This window comes from Ceratotherium simum, chromosome 11 (assembly GCF_057802395.1).
Source record: "Ceratotherium simum simum isolate JZ-2026a chromosome 11, ASM5780239v1, whole genome shotgun sequence".
NCBI lineage: Eukaryota > Metazoa > Chordata > Mammalia > Perissodactyla > Rhinocerotidae > Ceratotherium > Ceratotherium simum.
In genome coordinates, this window is record NC_141910.1 from 35,547,930 (window position 1) to 35,571,139 (window position 23,210).

Here is a 23,210-nt window from a genome sequence, read left to right on the forward strand (position 1 = left end):
CTGAGGAAGATGGGCTCTGAGCTAACACCTGTGCCCATCTTCCTCTATTTTGTATGTGGAATGCCACCATAGCATGGCTTGACGAGCGGTGTGTTGGTCCACACCCGGGATTTGAACCTGTGAACCCCAGGCCCCTGAAGCAGAGCGTGCAAACTTAACCACTACGGCACTGGGCCAGCCCTGCCCTCTTTACATAGGGCTCACCTGATTAGGTTATGCCCATTGTGGATGATCATCCTTTTGATTAATTCAAAGTCAGCTGATTATCAACCCAATTACAGGAGTGACATTCTCTCACAGTCATAGGTCTGCCCACGCTCAAGGGGAGGAGATAACATAGGGTGTGGGACATTCTGCCTACCGCACTACCCTTGTCACTGCAGGCCCTCCAGGACCTGACCTATCTTATCAACAGAGTGATTAAGATTTGCTTTCAGAAAATTTGCAAAGTCATGTAGCCAGAGTATGCGCAGAAGAAGATATCTTGACCTGAAATGACTGTGGAACCAAAGATTCTCCTCCCCACGGAACCAAAGGACTGAGACATGACTGCAACTTAAAAGTTGGACTCTTATCAGAAGCAAAGTGTCCGTCATTCAGGAAGATTCAGTGTTAAAATTCCTTCCCTACCTTACCGTAAATCTTTAAAACCTCATCACAAATGTTTAGAACCTTACCATAAATACTTAAATCCCACCAATCAAAACCTGTTCCACCAGTGTTTCCATGTACCAGCCTGTTCTCCCTAACCTCTTAAATTTCTCCCCAAATCCTGAATCTGAGAGACAGATCTGAGGGCACATGCCCCCTGTCTCACTGCAGACCAATCTTGCAGAATAAAGCTGATTTCTCTCCCAAACGCTGATGCCATAATTAACTGGCTCGTTTATGTGCATCGGGTAGGAGAACCCCACTTTTGTGCGGTAACACCCCGAAGGCAGTATGGGGTCCTGCTGCCAGCAAGAAAGCAAAAGGAGAAGCTCTCTCCCTGCCCTCCTCACTCTCTCTCTGGCTACCTTTCCCTTTCTAAGCTCCTCTCTGTGAGGTTCTAACAGGATTTCATCAGGTCAGGAGGGGAAGACAGACAGCGTCAGTGGGATTTGCCCCACCTTGGGTCTCCAGTAGAGAACCTGGGCCTGATGCTCTCCTCAAATCCCCTGTAAGGGAAGCAGGTGGGATGCTGAGGGTCGGGGGTGTGAGAGGGGTCCACTTGGCTTGAGAAATCCCCTGGCCTTCCACCTCCTCAGCCATTGTCCAAGAAGCCATTCTTTCCTGGAGGCAGCCAGCCTGACCCCAATCCAAAACCAGCCACGGTCTCATGAGGGCAGCCTCTCAAGTCTTCTCAAATCCTAGGATGGAAGGGACAGCTTTTTGCTGGTCCCCAGAGAGCAGGTAAAGAAACTCACCTCCACAGTGTTGGAGGGTGGGTGCATGGGCATGGCTGGACCCCTCCCCCAAGACACACATGCACACATCCTGAACATCCTCAGCACCTACTGCCTGGGCCTCATTTGGCCCTTTCAAGATGCACTCTCTCTGCATCATGGCTGCTGTTCTCCAATCAGACTGGAGGTGCTGAGAGCAGGGGCACACCATCTGCTCAGCCCATGCTAGACGACCAACCTTCTTCCAGGCCGGGCCTCCCTGTGGCCATTTTGGTGCCTGATGCCCGACTCCTCTGCGCTCAACCCTTTGTGCGTGCTGCTGCTTCTCCCCGCGTCGTTGCCTTCCTCCACTTAGCTCATCCTTCCTTGTTCTTCAGGAAAAACCCCTGATGTAACACGCAGGGCTGGGTGGCTCTCCAAGCTCCTGCCACAGCCTACTGACCTGTCATGGTCTCTCTTTCTCCCACTAGGCTATGAAGGCCTTGAGGGTCTTATCATCCCTCTGTTTCTAACTACATGCCTAGGACATCTTGGGTACTGCACATATGTTTGAAGAGAGAGGGGGCGGCGATAGAAATCAGAGACTGGTCTCGGTGCTCCACCAGTCTAGCAAGACAAACTGTTTAGTAAGGGACTATTTTAAAAGGTCTGGGGGCAGCCCTATGGTCTAGGGGTTAAGTTCAGCACGCGCCACTTCAGCAGCCCAGGTTCATGGGCTCAGATTCTGAGCGCGTACTACACCGCTTGTCAGCCATGCTGTGGTGGCGACCCACATATAAAGTGGAGGAAGATGGGCACAGATGTTAGCTCAGGGCTAATCTTCCTCAGCAAAAAAATACAAAAATTTAAAAATAAAAAAATTAAAAGGTCTGGCGTGGTTAATTGAAATCAACAACAGATAATGATGGATAATGAGAGGACAAGCAATGGGAAGAAGTGAAGGGGGGGCCAGCCCAGTGGCATAGTGGTTAAGTTCCCATGCTCCACTTTGGTGGTCCGGGGTTTGCAGGTTCAGATCCCAGGTGTGGACATACACACTGCATATCAAGCCATGCTGTGGTGGCATCCCATATACAAAATAGAAGAAGATGGGCACAGATGTTAGCTCAGGACCAATCTTCCTCAGCAAAAAAAAAAAAAAGGAAGAAGTGAAGGGGATCAGGATATGCCATCCCAAAATATGCCACTTTAGTATAAGGATTATTTTGAGCTGAAGGCAATGGAGAATCAACAGATACAAGAAGAGTTCTCTGCTCCCCCATTATTCACCTAAAAGCAGGGCATAAATTTCCCTTTGTGACGGTGTCCCACTCTCCCATATCAAGAAGAGGAGAGTGACTCTTATCACCAGAGACAGAGAGTCAGCATCAAGGTGAATCTACATAAACAAACTTACTAAAATAACCCCTATCTTCCATTAGCTTCCCCCATATATTTCCTAGTCACAATTTAACATCTCTTCAAGCCCACATCTTCTTTCCTTTGTTAAAATGGTATATAAGCTCTGAGCCTAACCACTTCTTTGAGTTTCACTTCTTTTCTGTGAATTCCCATGCAGGTAAATATTAATAAAAATTGTGTGCCTGTTCTCCTATTAATCGGTCATTTGTTAATTTAATTTGCAGGCCTCCAGAACTGAACCTAAGAGAGTAGAGGAAAAGTTTTTCCTCAAGCCATTACCCCCTTAGGCCTAAAAGGGCAAGGAAAAGAGCCCTTACCAGAACTGAGGGAGATTGCAGCTACAGGAGAGGGTCATCCATAAAGCTGTGGCCTCAGATAGAAAAACACAACCACTGCCAACCCTCAGGCCAGCAGTGAGGAGGGGAGAGGGGCAACCCTCTTACCCCTCTGTGTCTTGCTAGTGACCACCCCCCTTTGGCTGAACCCAATCTGAAGCCAGAGGACAAGGGAGCCCTGGTGAACAGTCAGCCTCCTGGCATGGAGCAGGGTGGGGGAGGGCAGAGAATGAATATGGAAGGAAGAAGGAGAATAAGCAACACAGGCACAGAGCGTGAACCCTCTCAAGTTCTGTAGGGCCCTCAGCCATAAACAGAGAGCGGGATGAGTCCTGGCCAAGCTGGTACTGCCAGTGAGTCCTTTGGGGCCAAAACAGACAAAGAGCAGGAAAAGTCAGCTGGGTCCAGCGGAGGAGGGGCCCCTGGGGCAGCAGCTCACCACCTCCTCAAGAGTTTGGCCTCTGCAGCTCTCAGGAAAGGGCCAGCAAGGGGGTTCCTTAAGGCCTGGGTAGGAGGCACTCTCCGAGCCGTGTGTCCAGGCCTGTCCCCTCAACAGCGGAGAAAGCAGGGCCCCGTGTGGATCATGTTCACGACCTTCAGCGCTTGACACATCCTGGCACAGAGTAGGGCACGGCAAAATACTGAAAGGAATGAGTCTCCAAGGGGGGACATGTGGAACCTGTATGGCTCCGAAGGGATCTACTGAAAAGCAGATTTACAGGAAGGTAACTCAGGACTCCACCCTAGACACGTCCTCCTGATGCTGACTTGAAGCACGAGCTCGCCTCCCGTGCTGCCTTCAGTTTGGACTTGACTCCCCACACTCGGAGTGGCCAGAAGGGCCGGGAGGCCCGGCGCGGGGCAGGGGATAGGGAGGCACGGATTTCTGCCGTTCCTCCTCTGGTCCTTGAAGTTTTAGGGCTTGAGGACCTGCTCTTTGCAGATCAGCCACCTGGGGGCGACAGAGTGGCTGACCCAGCGCAGGAACGGACCTCCAGTCCAGCCGAACGGTTTGAAAAAGCTCCTAGGTGGTCTGGGCCTGGCCCGCCCTCCTGGCTTCCTTCCCCACAGTCCCTGGGCGGATCTCTGCTCTTGGCAGAGGTCAGAGCCAAGAACAGATGCCCGCCCCTGAAAGCCCTGTCCCTACGGCAGCGGTGGCTGCAGGGCGCTGCGCGGCCACCAGGGGTCACTCCTCGCCAGGCGCTCAAACCAGAGACCTTGCGGCCGGCTTTACACCTCACCTCCTCTCGCCAGCGCTCCGTGGGCTCCCTGGCCTGTCCCCATCCAGCAGTTCAGTGGGCAGCACCCTACACCCCTGGCCTTGGTCCCGTGGGATCAGAGAAGGGGTAATGAAGTGGGGTTACCAGATAAATTACAGGACGCGTAATTAAATTTGAATTTCAGATAAACAGCAAATACTTTTTGAGTAGTATAAATGTCCCACATGATAGTTTTGCTCAATCTGGCCACCTGGTTTGGAGCCAGACCGTTGCATTCAGATTGCAACCTCACCATTCGCTGAGTGACAGGAGCAGGTCTCTTCGCTTTTCTGAGCCTCGGTTTCCTTATCTATAAAATGGGTGAGGATACTTCTTCACTGGGTGATGTGAAGTCTGTGGTGTGCAGGTAAGGGCTCAATAAACCTTAGCACATTTTCTTTTCATTCCAGAAGCTACTGATTCTTGACTTTAGAGGTGTAATATCTTCTAGCTAAAAGCTGACCACAACAGGAGACTGCAAGAGGCTGAAGACTGCAGGAGAGGCAGGCTGGAGGCTAGGGGTGTGAACAGAAACCCTCCACACCCAGCAGGCTCCCAGGCGACATTAACATGACTTGCCTCTTCCATTGTCCGGATCAACCTGACTTTACTATTCTAGGGAACTCTTGCCAAGGATGATAAAAGTTGCAAATAAGTTTATTGTTCATTCCAGGAACTTCCTGAAAGACTCATTTAAACACCCCCCAGGAGACATTTGGCAATTCACGGAGACGTTTTTGGTTTTCACCACTGGGGCTGAGGGGCAATAGCATCTAGTGGGTAAGGGATTCTGTTAAATATCCTACAACACACGGGGCAGCCACAAAGAATTATTGAGCCCCAAATGTCAGAAGTGCCAAGGTTGAGAAAATGATTTAAATGAACATCAAACCGTTCAACTCTTCAGTAGTGTGACATTAATTAAACACAAAGGCCATGAGACTGAGGGGTTTCTAATGCCAAGGCGGCCTACATAAGCGAACCAAAGTCTGAGCCTGTAATACCTCAAGGTTACCAATTCTAAACCTAAGGACAACCAATCACAGCCAACTAGGTTTTAAGCTATGGCCAATCAATAATTTCCTTACTTTGCTTCTGCCTTTTCTCTATAAAAGATTCCCCCAGCTCTCCTCCATGGAGGGCTTCTAACCACTTCCGGTTTGGCGCTGTCCAATTTGAATCAATTTTGCTCAAATAAATTCTTAAAATTTTAATACACCTGATTTTATCTTTTAACAGTTCAAAACATCAAAAGACAGTTTGCTCTCCAAGACTCTTCAAAATCTTTGCCTCTAAGCCTTTGCCCTGCTGTGTCCATCAATTTTAAACTATTACAATATGGTCCTCACTCAATTCTGATCAAGTCCCTGCATCGAAATATCCACCTTCAACCAGACTTTGCCCTCCATCCTCCAAGATGCTCCTAAGACTCTAGTGAAGTAGTTTCTGCTTCACCACAGTGAGAACAAACTTATTTTGGTTTTAAAGATCATTTTGGCGATCATTTCAAGGAGTCAGTCTCCCACAGGTGCCTTTCCTGCATCACCTGGTTGTAAGGTCTGCTACTCACGAGTCTCCATTCCTACAGGAGAGGGTGAGGAAGATGGGAGTGACCCCAAGGCCTCTGGGGACGGGCCGAGCCCCCACTCCCCCAGAATGGGCACAGCCCATCATCACAGCCTTGCTTCTATCCCTCAGGCCTACCCATGTGCTCAGACTGTGCAGATCCACCAAGATCCAGACTAAAAAACAGGAGACTTGGTTCCATCTCTGACTTTCCAGTTAACCCCTGGGAGATCCCTGGCAGGTCTCCCTGAGCCCAGGCCTGCAGATGAGGACCCCTGCATGGATGAGGTGCAAACTGCCGGGCACTCTGAAGGTTATAGAGGCTAGGATGGCCCCCATTGTTCACCCAATGAGTTCCCACTCCCTGGCCTGGGTCACTTAAAAATAATCAAAAAATAGAGAAAAGGAAGGAAGAAGTAAAAAAAAAGGAAGCACCCTCTTCCCAGCACCTATTAATATTTGATGTGTTTCCTTCTAGTCTTCCCCTTGTGTGTACAACTTATGATCATAGCCTATGTATAAGGTCATTGATGGGGTTCAGGGCAGGCTGCCCCAAGATGTGCCACTCTGGTATGTGGATTATTTGAAGATGAAGACAATAAAGGCTCAGAAGAATCATGAAGGACATTTGAACTTCCCCCACACTGCCTAAAAGGATTTAAGGTAGAAGGCCTGTCTGCAGGACAAACCATCACCATAGATAACTCTGGGTATCGATAGATTGAGAGGGTCCTTGCTAAGCCCATTCTTATCAAAGTTCTGTTTATCAAACATTTACATTTGTAAGCGAAATCTCCATTTGTAAAGGCATCTCCCTCTCTGTACTGGGAAGTGGGGGGATGACCTCATCTCTAGAAACTTGTCAATGCGGAAGGCGAGGCCTTAAATCTGCACAATAACCTTACTGTGCTTTTCTGGTAATCTCCCATAACTGACTCCCCCCACTCGCAATATCCTCCCTTGTCTTTACCTAAATCTGTTTCAGAAGAGAACGTCTGTCATCTTGTTGAGTTACTCAGCTTTTTCTGGGTCTCTCCCATGTATACATGTTATAAAGCTTTGTTTGATTTCCTCCTACTATTTGGTCTCTTATTCAATTTAATTTGTATCCCAGCCAGAAAAGACCCAGAGTAGGAAGAGGATAGTCTCCCTCCCCTTCATCATCTTATTTTTTCCACTTATAGTAAGGACATTTCCTCGTGATATTAAACTCTCTGTGGAAAACTGGGCTTAACAACTTCAAAATATTGCATTTAAGTAGATGTCAGCCCAGGGCAGGCTGACCCAAAATATCCTATAATGGCATATTGATTATTTTATTTATTTTTTTGTGAGGAAGATCAACCCTGAGCTAACATCCATGCTAATCCTCCTCTTTTTGCTGAGGAAGACCAGCTCTGAGCTAACATCTATTGCCAATCCTCCTCCTTTTTTTCCCTTTGTCTCCCCAAATCCCCAGTAGATAGTTGTATGTCATAGTTGCACGTCCTTCTAGTTGCTGTATGTGGGACGCTGCCTCAGCATGGCCGGAGAAGCGGTGCATTGGTGCGCACCCGGGATCTGAACCGGGGCCGCCAGTAGTGGAGCACGCACTTAACCGCTAAGCCATGGGGCCGGCCCCCATATTGATTATTTTGAATTCAAGTTACTTGCAGCCAATGCAAAAAAAGGGCATTTTTGACCCTCCTGTCTCTGTTCCCCTGAAAGCAGGAAATAAGTCTCCCATGTGAAAGGTGCTCTCCCTGCATCCTTATCACCAGAGCTAGAGAATTCAGGGCTGAGAAGCCTGCATAAACAAACCTTGCTAATTTACTACCTCAAGCCTAAACTCTGCCTAAATTTCTCACTAATTACATACCTCATATCTAAGTGTCTTTCTCCTGTCATTCCTTACAAATTTATCTTTCTTTGTGTAACAGATATACATACTGCCTACTTTGTTCACTCTCTGAGCATCATTTCTCTATGCTCCCAATACATACGCATTGAATTGGGTTTTTCTGCTGTTAATCTGGTCTTGTGTCAGTTTTATTATTAGTCCAGTCACAGGAACACAAGAAGGGTAGAAGGGGGAATGTCTCCCTCCTTGACATAGATACGACGTAATGTTTACTTAAGAATTCTCCTATGACTGGACAGATATTTGTAGTTTTTCACTATTGTAAATAACACTGCAATGAACATCGTTGAACATAGGGTCCCCTTTCCCCTTCCTTCAGTTATTGATGTATGGTCAAGTCCAGCAGCAAATAGTTTTCTCCTTGAGAGCAGTGTGAGTAATTCATTTTTGTGTCCTTTTTAACCCCAGTACTTAGTCCAGAGCTCGGCACACAGCAGGTATTCAAATTGGTGGATTGTCTGGGTGATGGTGACGAGGCTCTCCTGCGGTTCTCCATCCCTCCTCGTCCTTGTGTGACCTTTGCCTCCATTTGGCTGCCACAAGCCATATGATCCCAGTCCCGTGAGCCTTTAGTTTCACTTACATCACCTCTCCAGATTGTCTCACCCTTGTTCGGAGAGTGTTAGACCAGATCATTGATGCTTGATGCCGGCTGGACACTGAAGTCACCTGGGGAGCTTTAACCAAAGGAGGCTCTGGGCTGGCCTCCAGAGAGTCTGATATCGTTGGTTTGGTGATGGGGCCCAGGCATAATACTTTTTTAAAAGCTCAGTAAGTGATTAAAGAGAAGTCACAATTGAGAACCCCTGAATTAAATGGTCCTTTAATTCAGGTCTCTTCCAGCTCTATGATCTGTGAGCCTTGATTGGGTCAAGTTAATGAAGTAGAGACTCTATCATATTGCTCGGGAAAAAAAGAGCATATTAATAATTATTTTCAGGAGTATACAGTTAAATGCTCAGATCTCAAGGGAAAAAAAAATCATAAAGAGTCTTTCTCCACCTTCTGGAAACATCCTGCCTCCCATCCTCCATCGAATCCTGCAAGGACTGCCTGCTAGCCCACCCTTTGATTATCTCCATTTCACAGATGGAGAAACTGAGAATAGGAAAAGGCTGAAGAGGACTGAGCTGGCAAGAGTCCAGCTACTCGCAGAATCTGTAGTAGGAAGCCCAATGTTTTTAGCAATTCTGTTCAGCAAATATCTGTGTTGGAGAAATTTCTGGAAGGTGGGGATGGGTGAAAAACCTGCAAGTTTAAAAGGAGTCTTTGGCAGCCTTGTGTGTCCAGAAACTTAATACTGAGCTCATCAGGACCAGAAGCAGGGAAAGCAAACCAGAGAGAGAGAGGGAAAAAGAGGCAGAGAGAGAGAGGGAAAGAGAGAGAGAGAGACTGCGCTAACGCCTGGAGTAGTCCCTCCTCCTGCAGAATATCAGCCCCACTGCCTGTAATCCTGCATGGGATCAGGACACGCCACCCCAAAACTGGCATATGAACATTTTAAGTGGAAGGAATTTGAGAAACGGCAATTGCAAGAGGGACTCTCTGACCTCCCCTGAAGCAGGTCATAAAACCCTCACGTGAGAGGTGCCCTCCCTGAACCAGGAGGAAAGGAGGGCTCCTCTCTCCAAAGACGGGGGGATGGCGGAGAGGAATCCAAATAAACAGGCCTCGCTAAGTCTCCCCGTTTACTACACTTAGCTCATAGCCTTGGCCCATCACATTTTTCCATGACTTTCCACTCTTCATGGAACCTAGCGTAGACTGCTAGGTTTGCTCTGGGTCGACTTTCTTCAGGTCTTCATTGCCTTATGAAGGCTCCTGTGTCACGTAAAACTCACATTAAATAAGTGTGTATGCTTTTCTCTTGTTAATCTGTCTGCTATTACAGAGACCCAGCAGAGAACCTAGACGGAAGGGTAGAAGGGAGAAGATGTTTCTCCTCCCCCACAATCCCACCACAATAACTTTGGTTCTTGAAGGTTTTCCTGTGTCTTGAATTATAGAAACCCCTGACAGGGATCTCCCACTCCCGCTGTGGTCTTCTAGAGCCTCCGGCAGTTAGCGATTAAGACGGTAGCGGGGGTTAGGAGTCAGCTGGTGCAGAGCACAAAAGGGGGATGCAGCTGTTTAGAAGGCAGCAGGAGGGGAGCAGCCTGTGCAAGGAGACCGTGCCCGTCAGCCAGGCTGCTCTGCTGAGGCTGCCTCTGGAGAGAAAGACATTCAAGTGAAACAGCAAATGAGTTTTTCTAATAGCTCATTCCCTGATTCAGTAGTGAAATATTGCCTGAATGTACTTGAATCACCTTCAGGGGCTTGTAAGACACCCTGAAGAGATTAAAGTGATTTCCCCAGAGAATCCCATGACTTAATGATAGCTCAATAAGCAATAAAAAAGAAAACACTGCCATATAGGAGAAAATAATGATTTCTTCCTGCTCTCAGGCAGACACCGGGCATTGCGGAAGCACAGCAGCTAGGAACACAGTCCGCAGAGTGGAAAGTCACCATGGACTGCCAGTCTGGGGCTGCTTCCTGATCCACCTAGTTCCTAAGAAAGTAAGAGGAGGAGGGGGCAGCGCCTCATGCCATGGGGTCCTGACTTGCTCCGATCTCCAGCACAGGATGAAATGCAAACTTCCTTTCTGCTTAAAGGGCCCTAAATTCTTGAAACAACCCTGGGAACAGAAGACTGAGATGAAGCACATTGTCTGCACTATCAATTCTCTTTCTTACCTTTAAAACATTAGCCCAGAGCCAGCCCCAGTGGCCTAGTGGTTAAGTTCCACGCGCTCCCCTTCAGCAGCCTGGGTTTGGTTCCTGGGTGTGGCCCTATGCCACTTGTCTGTCAGTGGCCATGCTGTGGCAGCAGCTCACATACAAAAAGAGAAGACTGGCACAGAAGAAGACAGGGTGAATCTTCTCAGCAAAGAAATACAAAATAAAAAAAAAAATAAAACATTAGCCCAAATTTCAAAGTTTTAACTATAATGGGCTGAATAGTCTCACATTTACACTCAGATGTGTTTTTATAAGCTACTGCCTTCCAGAAGAGTGAGACATTGGACTCCTGTTTCATAAAGGAAAGGAAATAGGTTAAATGAGAAATACTTCCCCTAAGAAAATAAAACACTGCTTGCTCATTGCAAAGATCATTTTTATGTCTTCTAAATAGCGGGAACACTTGCTGAAGCTAGACCCATAGATGTCTCAACAGCTTTATTTGTTTGCTCTATTTTGGGCTCCATTATTGAAGCAATCTCTGTCGGCAGACACTGTTCTACCAATCATTTTTTGAGCAGTTAAATTTTTTCTTCTCTTTAATACAACAGAACTGAGCACGTCCCTCTGTCAGGATAATCTGGAGCCTGGCATGGGTGGGCGGGTAAGAGGCAGATATCATGTTCCTAGTCAGATTTTGTGTTGATCCAAAATGTGTGACAGATTCACAGATTACTCTTCACCCACATTTTAAGCATAACCAGGTTTCTACGAAGGCTTTGGATCTGAGGGACGCGGAAAGCTTCCCAATGGCCCTGCTGTCATTCCTGTAATTCCACTGGGATCCTCCTCTTTGAATTAAGTAATTATATCTCACAACTCACCAGACTGTATCCTAAAGACTTATTAAGGATCTGAGCTTGTGTTAGGCAATTCTGAGGAGTGTTCAAAGAAGCAGGGCTTTGCTCTGAATTAGATAGTGTCCGAAAGTGGAGGAAAGTCTATCACTGGGAATCTTAATATTTCTTATCTAGAGACAGGCAGAATGAAGTGAGGCTAAGGCTGTAATTGGTAAAGCAGCAGCAGTAACTCATATTAGACAAATAGGAGGGATGTCTGGTTGTTTTTGTAGTTTGGACAATGTTCGTGTTTGATCTGTGTTCAGACATGATTATGGGGTGAGTAGTCTTGTTTGTCGTAGGGGAGAATTTGCCACCCCAAAATGTGTCTCTGGCTTGATTTTTTTTTTTTTTTTTGGGTGAGGAAGATTGTCCCTGAGCTAACATCCGTGCCAATCTTCCTCTACTTTGTATGTGGGACACCACCACAGCATGGCTTGATGAGCGATGTGTAGGTCGGCAGCTGGGATCCAAACCCACGAACACTGGGCCGCTGAAGCACAGCACGTGAACTTAACCACTATGCCACCAGGCTGGCCCCTGGCTTGATTATTTTTAAGAACAAAAGACTCAGGAAGAAACTTTCACCTTCCTCCTAACTGCCTAAAAGAATTTAAGATAGAAGGTCTGTTCCAGGAAGCAGCTGTCACCATAGATAACTATAGTGTAATATGAACTAGGTGTGTTGGACAGAGAGGAACCTAGCAAGGCCCCTTTGATCAAATTCCTCTCCATGTCCCATTATCTCTGCAAGGCATGGCAAACATTTGTTTACCAAACATTTGCTTTTTCTTCTCCATGTGAATCGCCTTCCTCCCCTTTGGAGTCCCAAACCACTGCTCCCGACATCCTCCTTTGTCTTTAGCTGAAGATGGTATTTAAGGTGGTGGCATCTGCCATTTTGGCAAGTTACTCAGTTTTCCCGGGTTTCTCCCATGTACACGTTATTAAACTTTGATTTTCTCCTCTTATTCTGTCTCATGTCAATTTATTTCTTAGACCAGCTAGAAGAACCTAGAAGGGTAGAGGAAAATTTCTTCCTCCTCTACATTGTCATGTTCTGACTTGGCTCGCATAGTAGTTTTGTCTGATGTTGATGTTCTGTGAGAGCCTTTGTGTTCAACAGCAGAGCACCACAGCCTAGCTCCAGGTGCCAGGCCAGCTCCTGGCTTTCCGGGGCTGCTTTTCTCTTTCTCGTTGTTATTGCCATCAATAACGGAATATGGCTAGTGTTCAGGTTCATTTCTCAGCTTAGAGAACCATAGAGGTGGGCCCTGAAACAGGTGACTGTTGACAGAGGAGGAAGCCCATGCACTTAATTTGTAGGAAGGTGCATGAGTCATTAGTGCAGGGTGTAAAGAGCCTACGTGCCTTAAATGACCCAGGTCGTGGCATCACTGTGTACAGCCATTAGGGTACATGATTATGGCTTTGAATTATCAAGGAAAGATTAAATGATATCCAGTGAGTTCTTTCAGAGAAGGCAGTGAAAAAGCAATCCATTTTAGAACCATGACTGTAAAAAGAAAAGTATTCAGCATTGCAGTAGATATAGCCCCCAGGCTTCAGCTATCCCATTGCAGTGGGAAAGACGTGAATACCCCTCTGGGGGATCCCTGGTAGACCAGGGACACTGGGACTTTATTCTCCCACAACTTCTGGTCCTATGGAGGGAGCAGTTTCCACTGTTGAAGAGTCCCTGATGCAACCAGACAGATCAAGTCCCTGCCCTTGGGGATATGCCAGGCTGATGGAGGAAGAATGGAACCAATCTGATAGGAGAGGCACAGGCCTTGCTTGCCAGCAGTTGTAGGGGTCATCACCGTGGCTTGGCCTTCAGCCTCGGCGGTGCGGGACACAGAAGGCAGAGCTCGGCCTGGCCTTTCGCTACCAGCCAAATTGTGTGGCTCACAAAGCAGATTTTCTACAAAATGTCATAATGAGAGGGAACAGCTAAGGTGAAGCAGCAAAGAATATCGGTATATTGAACTTCCAGGAGGGCCATGGCCATGTGATAAGCTTGCTATTTAGAGGTTTAAAAGTGTCCTTGAAAGAAAAATCAGTAGTTCAGCAGTTGTGGAATGTTAGCGGGAGCGTGGAGAGAAGGGGGAAGATAGAGACAAATAGAGATAATACAAATAATCACGAACACTTCTCAAGGGCTTACCATGTGCCAGGTACTGTTCTGGCACATGGTAAGCCCATGGTACTGTTCTGTGTTATCACAGTCCTCACAAAAATTCTATGAAATAGGTGCTACTATTTTCTGCCTTTTACAGAAGAGGAAACTGAGGCACAGAGATGTCAAGTAACTTTCCAAAGGTTTTTTTTTTTTTTTTTTTTTTTTGTGAGGAGGACTAGCCCTGGGCTAACATCCGTGTCCATCTTCCTCTACTTTATATAGGATGCTGCCACAGCATGGGCTGACCAGCAGTGTGTTGGTGCGCACCCGGAATCTGAAACTGCGAACCCTGGGCCACCAAAGCGGAGCGCACGCACTTAACAGCTGCGCCACCAGGCCAGCCCCAACTTTACCACGTTTTAGTAAGAATTGGGGCTAGGAGTTGAGTCCAAGCAGTCTGGTTCCAGAGTCTCGTCTCCTACACTAGGACGACCCCTTGATAAATCGTGAACCGTGGGTGGATCCTGACCAGGCAGCCCCTGCAAGCCTGTGGTTCCCTCAGAGAAAAGTGGAGTCTGCAAGCTGATTCTAAAATCTACATGGAGGGCCGGCCTGTGGCTTAGCGGTTAATTGCGTGCGCTCCGCTGCTGGCGGCCCAGGTTCGGATCCCGGGCGTGCACCGACGCACCGCTTCTCCGGCCATGCTGAGGCCGCGTCCCACATACAGCAACTAGAAGGATGTGCAACTATGACATACAACTATCTACTGGGGCTTTGGGGGAAAAAAAACGAGGAGGACTGGCAGTAGATGTTAGCTCAGAGCTGGTCTTCCTCAGCAAAAAGAGGAGGATTAGCATGGATGTTAGCTCAGGGCTGATCTTCCTCACAAAAAAAAAAAAAAATCTATATGGAAAGGCAAAAGACTAGAACAGCCAAAACAATTTTGAAAAAGAACAACAGTGGAGAACTCACACCATCTGATTTTCAGATTTACCATAAGCTGCTGTAGTCAAGACGGTGTGGTATTGGAGAAAGGAGAGACATTACAGATCAGTGGAACAGAACAGAGTCCAGAAATAGCTCCACATATGTATGGTCAATTGACTTTTGACAAAGGTGCAAAGATAATTCAATGGAGAAAGTACAGGTTTTTCAAGGAATTGTGCTGGCACAATTAAATATCCATATGCAAAAAAATAAACCTCAATCCTTAATACCCTATAAAAAAATTAACCCCAAATGGATTGTACACATGAATGTAAAACTTCTAGAAGAAAACATTGTGGCCTTGGGTTAGGCTGAGATTTCTTAGATATGACACTAAAAGCATAACCTATAAAAGAAAAAATTAATAACTTGGACTTCGTCAAAATTAAGAACTTCTGTTATTCAAGAGACACTGTTCAAAGAATGAAAAGACAAGCCACAAACTGGGAGAGAATGTTTGCAAAACATGTATCTGATAAAAGACTTGAATCTGGAATATATAAAGAACTCACAAAACTCAGTAATAAAAAACCCAGTCAACCCAACTTTAAAAAATGGGTAAGATATTTGAATAGACACTTCCTCAAAGACTATATATGGATGGCAAAAAAGCACATGCAAAAATGTTCAGTATGATTAGTTGTTAGGGAAATCCAAATTTAAACCACAGTGAGATCCAGTACACACCTATTAGAACGGCTAACAGTAAAAACCTAACAAACCTAAGTTCCATTGAGGCTGCAAAGCAACTGCATGCTCATACATTGCTAGTAGGAATGCAAAATGATACAGCCTTCTTGGAAAACAGTTTGGCAGTTTTGTATAAAATTAAACATTTACTATACAACCCAGAAAACCCACTCCTGGGTATTTACCCAAGAGAAATGAAAATCTGTTTATAGCAGCTTTTCTTTTTTTTTAATTTTTTTCCCCCAAAGCCCCAGTAGAAGTTATATGTCATAGCTGCACATCCTTCTAGTTGCTGTATGTGGGACACGGCCTCAGCATGGCCGGACAAGCGGTGCGTCAGTGCGAGCCCGGGATCCGAACCCAGGCCGCCAGCAGCGGAGCGTGCGCACTTAACCGCTAAGCCATGGGGCCGGCCCTGTTTATAGCAGCTTTATTCGTAATTGCGGAAAACTGGAAACAATCCAAACGCCTCTCAAGTAGAGCACAGATATATAAAATGTGATGCACCCATATGACAAAATATTATTCAGCACTAAAAAGGAATGAACTAGGGGCCGGCCCCGTGCCATAGCAGTTAAGTGTGTGCACTCCGCTGCTGGTGGCCTGGGTTCAGATCCCAGGCACGCACCGAGGCATCGCCTGTCAGGCCATGCTGTGGCGGCGTCCCACATAAAGTGGAGGAAGATGGGCACGGATGTTAGCCCAGAGCCAGTCCCCCTTAGCAAAAAAGAGGAGGATTGGCGTGGATGTTAGCTCAGGGCTGATCTTCCTCACAAAAAAAAAAAAAAAAAGGAATGAACTATTGATGTATGGAATGGCATGGATGAATCTTAGTTGCCTTAAGCTAAGTGAAAGAAGCCAGGCTCAAGGCTACACACTGTATGTTTCCATTTATATGACATTTGGGAAAAGGCAAAACTATAGGGACAGAGAACAGATCAATGGTTGCCGGGGACTGGGTTTGGGGAAAGATTAATGACAAAGGGACATGGGGAATTTTTTTGTGGCTGACGGAACTATTCTAAATCTTGATTGTGGTGGATGACTGTAGTCAAAAGTCACAAACCTATACACTAAAAAGGGTGACTTTTACTGTATGTAAATTATATGTTAATTTTTTAAATTTTATTTATTTATTTTTTCCCCCAAAGCCCCAGTAGATAGTTGTATGTCATAGCTGCACATCCTTCTAGTTGCTGTATGTGGGACACGGCCTCAGCATGGCCGGAGAAGCGGTGCGTTGGTGCGCTCCCGGGATCCGAACCTGGGCCGCCAGCAGCAGAGCGCGTGCACTTAACCGCTAAGCCACGGGGCCAGCCCTATACTCTAATTTTTTAAATGGAAGGAAAAAAGGGAGGTTGGAGCTGCTTGTGGGCACTGACCAGAATTGGTGAATTCTACGAGGGGTCTGGCCAGTGTCTTTAGAAGCTCCATCAACTGCGTATTTCCAGGCCAGAGAAACCTTCTAAACTCAAGACCCTTTGCTGCCTACTGATCGGTGGCTTGAAACCTGAGAGTGGCTGGACTCCCCCGAGGCTCTGGTCTACATGGGAAAAGTGCCGAGGGCAACAGAAAGCCAGCAGGAGTCCAGCTCACAGAGTGAGCAGCCAGGCCAGCTGACCCTCCTGCCTCCCAGCATTTCTCCAACCCATTCTTCTGATTCCTGTGGGTGATTCCTTGCTTTTCCAAGTGGTCTGGGGAGTTGTCAGTCATGATGACTTTGTACACCATCCCACCCCCACCCCAGGAAGAGACACATGAGCCACCATGATGTAGCCACACGGCTACTTTTTTCTGCAGGCCACCATGATTCATTCAGGGAGGGCACACGACCCAAGCAGGGCCAAACAGCATCTCCCTGGAGACGACTGGATAGACACCGGGAGAAGGAATTTCTCTCTTTGGGGGAAATTTGGGGATATTTAGAACCAAGGCTACTGGTGGTCATCTTGTCTAGAAAGGGTCATCAACAGAGCCAAGAGATGGGGAGGGGGCCAGGGCCTTGATAACATACTCTGAGCCCTGGATCCAGTGATGCAGGAAGCACGAACCACCCCTGAACTTCCCCATTACTAAACCGTTAAGTCCCCTTTCCTCTTGACTAGTTTCTCTCTACCTGAGAGTCTTTACTGACACAGCTAAATACTGCCCTGTGGTCATGCACTGTTGAGAGTTCCGTTCAGATGAGTTCAGCCAACAGTTGTGACACCTGGTCTGTGCCAGTCACTGGGGACACAGGGCCCATGAAGCCACAGTCCCTGCCCTGGAGGCACCCACAGTTTCATGGAAGAGACAGACATGGCAGTAAATGGTAAGTGGTCAGATAAAGGTTAGCTAACACAAGGAGCTATCAGAACCCAGAAGCCCAGCACTTAGCCCAGCCTGGGGCTTCAACAAAGCCTTCTTGGAGATGACCACCGAGCTGAGTCCTGAAGCGTCATCCAGGTGGAAAGAGGGAGGAAGGGTCTTTTGGGCAGAGGCATGAGCAAAGACCTGGCAGGGTGAAACAGCATGATGCATGCAGAGAAACACAAACCTCTGGGTTTTTCTAGAAGAGTGCTATCCAGTAACTCTCTCTGTATTGATGGAAATGTCCAATCTCCATGTTGTCCATTACGTAGCCTCTAGCTATTAAGCACTTGAAATGTGGATAGTGCAACTGAGAAGCTAAATATTTAATTTTATTTCATTTTAATTAAAAGGTATAAAGCTGCATGCAGCTGGTGGCTACCATATTGGACAGCGCAGCAGCTCTAGGCAGTGAAGTGCGAGGCAAGAGTGGTAAGGGACCAGGCAGGCCAAGAGAGCTCAGTGAAGGGCCATGGAGGCCATTTTAAGGGTGTTGGAGGGGTCAGCCCGGTGGCCCAGCGATTAAGTGCACGCACTCTGCTGCTGGCAGCCCCGGTTGGGATCCCAGGCGCACAATGATGCACCGCTTGTCAGGCCATGCTGAGGCCGCGTCCCATATAAAGTGGAAGAAGATAGGCACGGATGTTAGCCCAGGGCCAGTCTTCCTCAGCAAAAAGAGGAGGATTGGCATGGATGTTAGCTCAGGGCTGATCTTCCTCACACACACAAAAAAATAATAAGGGTGTTAGATTTTAACCTGTAGGCATTGGGAAGTCTTTGGAGGGTTGCAAACTGAAAAGTGACTTGGGTCGTATCACTGGACCAGGGCATGGGACGGCGCAGAGAAAGACTGGAGTTAGAAGAGCATGGCTGTAGCTCAAGGGAGAAGTTATGGGGGTCTGAAATACGGCAAATGCACAAGAGCTGGTGAGGAGGGGACAGATTCCAGAGGCTTTAAGAGGATAGATCAGCAGGAACAAGTGGGCTCTTGGTTTTGGAGGGTGGAGTTGCGTCTCCTTCTTGGGAAGGTTTATAAGAAAGATGGATTCTTGGGTGGTGGGGCTTGGACAGGGCGGTGTTCCCAGGTGGAGGGACTGGAGATCGGGAGAAGATCCTTCAGCAGCTGCTGGATTCCAAGGCGCCACTTCCCTGCAAGGCAGGCTCTGTCAAGGTCAAAGATGCAAGGTCAAAGAGACATCTTGCCTGGCTGTTGTTTCTTGTTAACTTGAAGGATCACGGCAGCTTTGAAAACTACTGAGTCAGATTGTAAATACTGACACCAATTCCCACAGTACCAATTGCAGGAGTAGGAAGGCTTCCAAAAAGACAGAGAGGCAGTTTAAAGTCTTTGTTAATCAAAAAAACACCTGAATTATTTAGTAAAGTCAAAGTATGGTTGAGAGTCAGAGACTGCCCCCTCACTGGGCCTCCTTGAGTGGAGTGGGTAAGGAGCAGGCTTCCCTTAGCTTCAAGACAGGGCTGTGACCTGCATTCCAGGGTGGGAATGAGGGGCCCCAAGCCTAGGTCTCTTTTTTTTGAGTAGCAAAAGAGATTATCCTCTATCTGAGATGGGCCACCAAGATTCCTTCCATCCCTGGTTCCCATGATTCATTCACTCACTCATCACATATTTATTGAACAACTACTATGTGCCAAACTCTCTGATAGAAGCTGAGACTATTGGTACTAAAGTCACAGACCTTGCCTCAAAGGAGCTCTGAGTTTTGTAGGACGATAATAATACAGTGAATAACATTCACTAAAACCCACTGTGTATCAGGCACTCTGCTGGGTGCATTTTATGTGAACTTAGTCTTTCTAAAATCCTATGAGGTAGGAACTATCATGATCTCTAATTTGTAGATGAGGAAACTAAGGTACAAAGACTCTAAGTAACTTACCCAAGTATCCAGAACCCACTCACTTAAATACTTAACCTTAAATTCTGGAATAGGCAAACCTCTTCTATTGAGAGATTGAATATACAAATGGACAATGGCCAGACCGTATATAAAAACAGGACTGTGACCCACAATCTGCAGCATTTAGCCCAGGAAACCAACCCATTATCTGCAGTAACCAGCCCAAGAAGCCAGCTTGCTATCTATGAATCGGACTTGTAGGAAGTCAAACCACCCTCCCTAGCAACCAGCTCAGGAAGCAAAACAATAACCCCAGTAACAACTGGCCCCAAACAGCCAGGATTCGATTACTAACTGACAGCTTCCCTAATTTTTGTCCCTGCTTCCAATTTAGGACCCACCAGAGGAAGCCAAATATGGGCCCCTAGCCCATCACACAGGATGCTCCACTTCTAGTAGCTCATCTTCAGCCTCCTCATGCCAACAGCCTCCAATCCAAGCACATGCAGCCTTCGCCTTTTCCTCCATAACCCGTTCCCACTGCTCTGCCTGCCTTTGGGTCTCTGCAGTCAAAAGTGATGGTGGCTGACTCCTTCATTTCTGCACTGTAGAGGGCCAGAGAGAAAATATTTTAGGCTTGGTGGGCCACACAGTCTCTGTACCACCACTCAGCTCTGCTGTTAGAGTGTGAAAGCAGCCACAGACACTATGAATGGGCGTGGCTGTGTTCCACTAAACTTTACTCATAAGAACAACTTGTGAGTGGGATTCAGTCCGTGGGCTTTAGTTGGTTGAACCTGTTTTTGTTTTTTTTGTGTGTGTGTGAGGAGATCAGCCCTGTGCTAACATCTGCCAATGCACCTCTTTTTTTTTTTTTTGCTGAGGAAGACTGGCCCTGGGCTAACGTCTGTGCCCATCTTCCTCCTCTTTATATGGGAGGCCACCACAGCATGGCTTGCCAAGCGGTGCGTCGGTGCGCGCCCGGGATCTGAACCGGCGAAGCCCGGGCCGCAGCAGAGCACGTGCACTTAACGGCTTGCACCACCGGGCCGGCCCCTGAACCTGGTTTTAATCTGTGCTGTTCCTTTGATAAGAATGTCACTGCAAACTCCAAGCTTCTGAAAAAAACATTGACACTTTTGTTTTGTAGAGGAGGGTTTCCTTTCTAAAGCACTTTCCCATCTAAAGTGTCTTCTGAGACCCAGTTTCCAACGTGTGGAGAGGGAGGTGGGGCTCCCCTCACACCACAACAATTCTCGGGATGCCAGCTGGCTCTTCTACAGTTCAACTCAATTCTGACTATCTGTAGGAAACAGCATCAGATTCCCAGGTTGAGAACTCAGTCCCACAAGACTGTTCCCCCTCCCCCTACCACCACTTCAGACACCAGTGGCACGCTCAGGATATCACCTGTGCTTCTGACCAACCAGCTATAGATTGGACTTTCCAACAACCCCCTCCTCTGGTTTGATTAATTTGCTAGAGTGGCTCACAGAACTAAGAGAAACATTTTTTTTTTGTGTGAGGAAGATCAGCCCTGAGCTAACATCCAATGCCAATCCTCCCCTTTTTGCTGAGGAAGACTGGCCCTGGGCTAACATCTGTGCCCATCTTCCTCCACTCTATAAGGGACGCCATCACAGCATAGCTTGACAAGCAGTGCGTCGGTCCACACCTGGGATCCAACCGGCGAACCCCGGGCCACTGATGTGGAGGACGCACTTAACCGCTGCGCCACCGGACCAGCCCCTCAGAGAAACATTTTGCTTACTAGATCACTAGTTTGTTATGAAAGGGTATAACTCAGGAACAGCCAGATGAAAGAGATGCATAGGGCAAGGTATGGAGCTTCCATGCTCTCTCCAAGTGCCACTCTCCCCAAATCTCCACATGTTCACCAACCTGGAAGCTCTCTGAACCCCATACTATTGGGATTTTTATGGAGGCTTCATCATAAATGATTGATCATTAACTTCGTTTTCAGCCCTTCTCCCTTCTCAAGAGAATGGAAGGCAGGGCTGAAAATTCCAAGCTTCTAATCATGGCTTGGTCTTTCTGGTGACCATCTCCCACTCAGGGACCATCCAGGAGCCCTGAGAATAAAAGAGTCACCTCATTAGAACAAAAGCTACTCCTATCACCCAGGAAATTACAAGAGTTGCAGGAGCCCCGTGCCAGGAACTGAGGGCAGAGACCAATATATATTTCTATTATCTCACACCATCTGTTCATTAATTTGGTCCTGCCAGATGATGAGCCCTTTGAAGTTAGACTGTGTTTTATTCCTTTTTCGATTCCCTACAGGGCTTACCTAACACCAAGCAGGGCATCCAGCAGGTTCTCAACAGATGTTTGTTAAAACGAGTTGAGTTGAATTAAATCATTGCAATGATTTGGTAACACTAGAAGCTTAAAAGTTGTTATTCCCATTTTACAGAAGATAAAACAGAGGCACAGAGAGTTAAGTGACTGTGTTTATCTAGAGGTTTTTGCAGAGCAGGAATTTGGACCCTGTCTTTGAGCCCCTCTGCCTCTTGGGCAGGACAGACCCCTCCTCTGCTGGGCTGGTTCAAGAGCCCTGCAGAGACAACCTGCTGCTGATTTTCCTTTGTCTCTTTGGTTGAATTCTCTGATCCCATAGTCTTCTAAACACAGAACATAACTTCCCCCGCCCCCTCCCATTTATCTGAAGTGAAACCTTGGGGGGTTGAGTCATTGTGTAAAAGCCAAGATTTCTAGGCCATAGAGTTTATCCGTTCAAGCCTCGGACAGTTTAAAACGGCTTGTATAGAAATCTTCCTGAAGTGCACTGCTCCTGTCTCTGTCTTCTCCATCAGAGAACCCCAAGGAGAATTTAGCTCTTTGTGCTAAAACAAAAGCCTGGGTTATAGACACCAGTGGCTGGGCTGTGGGGCGACTGCAGATGCCCTCATGACATCCGGGAAGGTGTGTGGAGTGGCGAATGACCTGGACTTCTTTGAGGTTATTATTATTTTTTTTATATAGATGTTTCTGTCTCCCCCTCAACAGTTAGGCTGTCATCTCTCACTTTGTGAAGCTGAAGGAAGGCTTCTGCCTGAAGTAACATCTCTTTCCCCTTGTAATTTGCTGTCTCTTTTCCCCAATGGGCTTAGAAACCTGTTATCCAAGCTTGGCTGTAACTTGGCAAAGAAGGTGTTACGAGAAAAAACTTTTCCTCTACCGGTTTAAGTCTAATAGTCAGGGGCCTGCAAATTAACTGACAGAAGACAGAATAACAGGAGAAAAGAAAACAGTTTTATTCACCTGCATGTGGAGGCTTCAGATGAAGAGGGTTACCAAACATCTAGAAATAGGGGTTTATATACCAAGTGAATAAGGGACAGGGAAAGGGAGAAAGGGCTTCTATGGGAAGAAGAAATGGGCCTTTTTTAGGGAAACAAATGGAAAGTGTGGCAGTATGTGATAATGTTCGTTGATGCAATTTCTCATCCCATGAGAGGGGGTGGCCTCCTTCCTGGGAGTGACACCCCCCTGAGAGGAGAGGTATGGCAGCTTCACTCTCCAAAAGTTCTGCCTTTGAGTCAGATGAGGAAAGCTCCAAAAAGGCTTCTTTTGGCATCTGCTGTATCTCAAATGTCTTCAGTTTAAAATAATCTCCTACCAACTCTGAGGGGCCAAGTGGGTCCCCACAAAGGGAAAATGGGCTCTCAGTGAGGATCGAAGAAATGCTTTAATGACATCTATGGTGACAC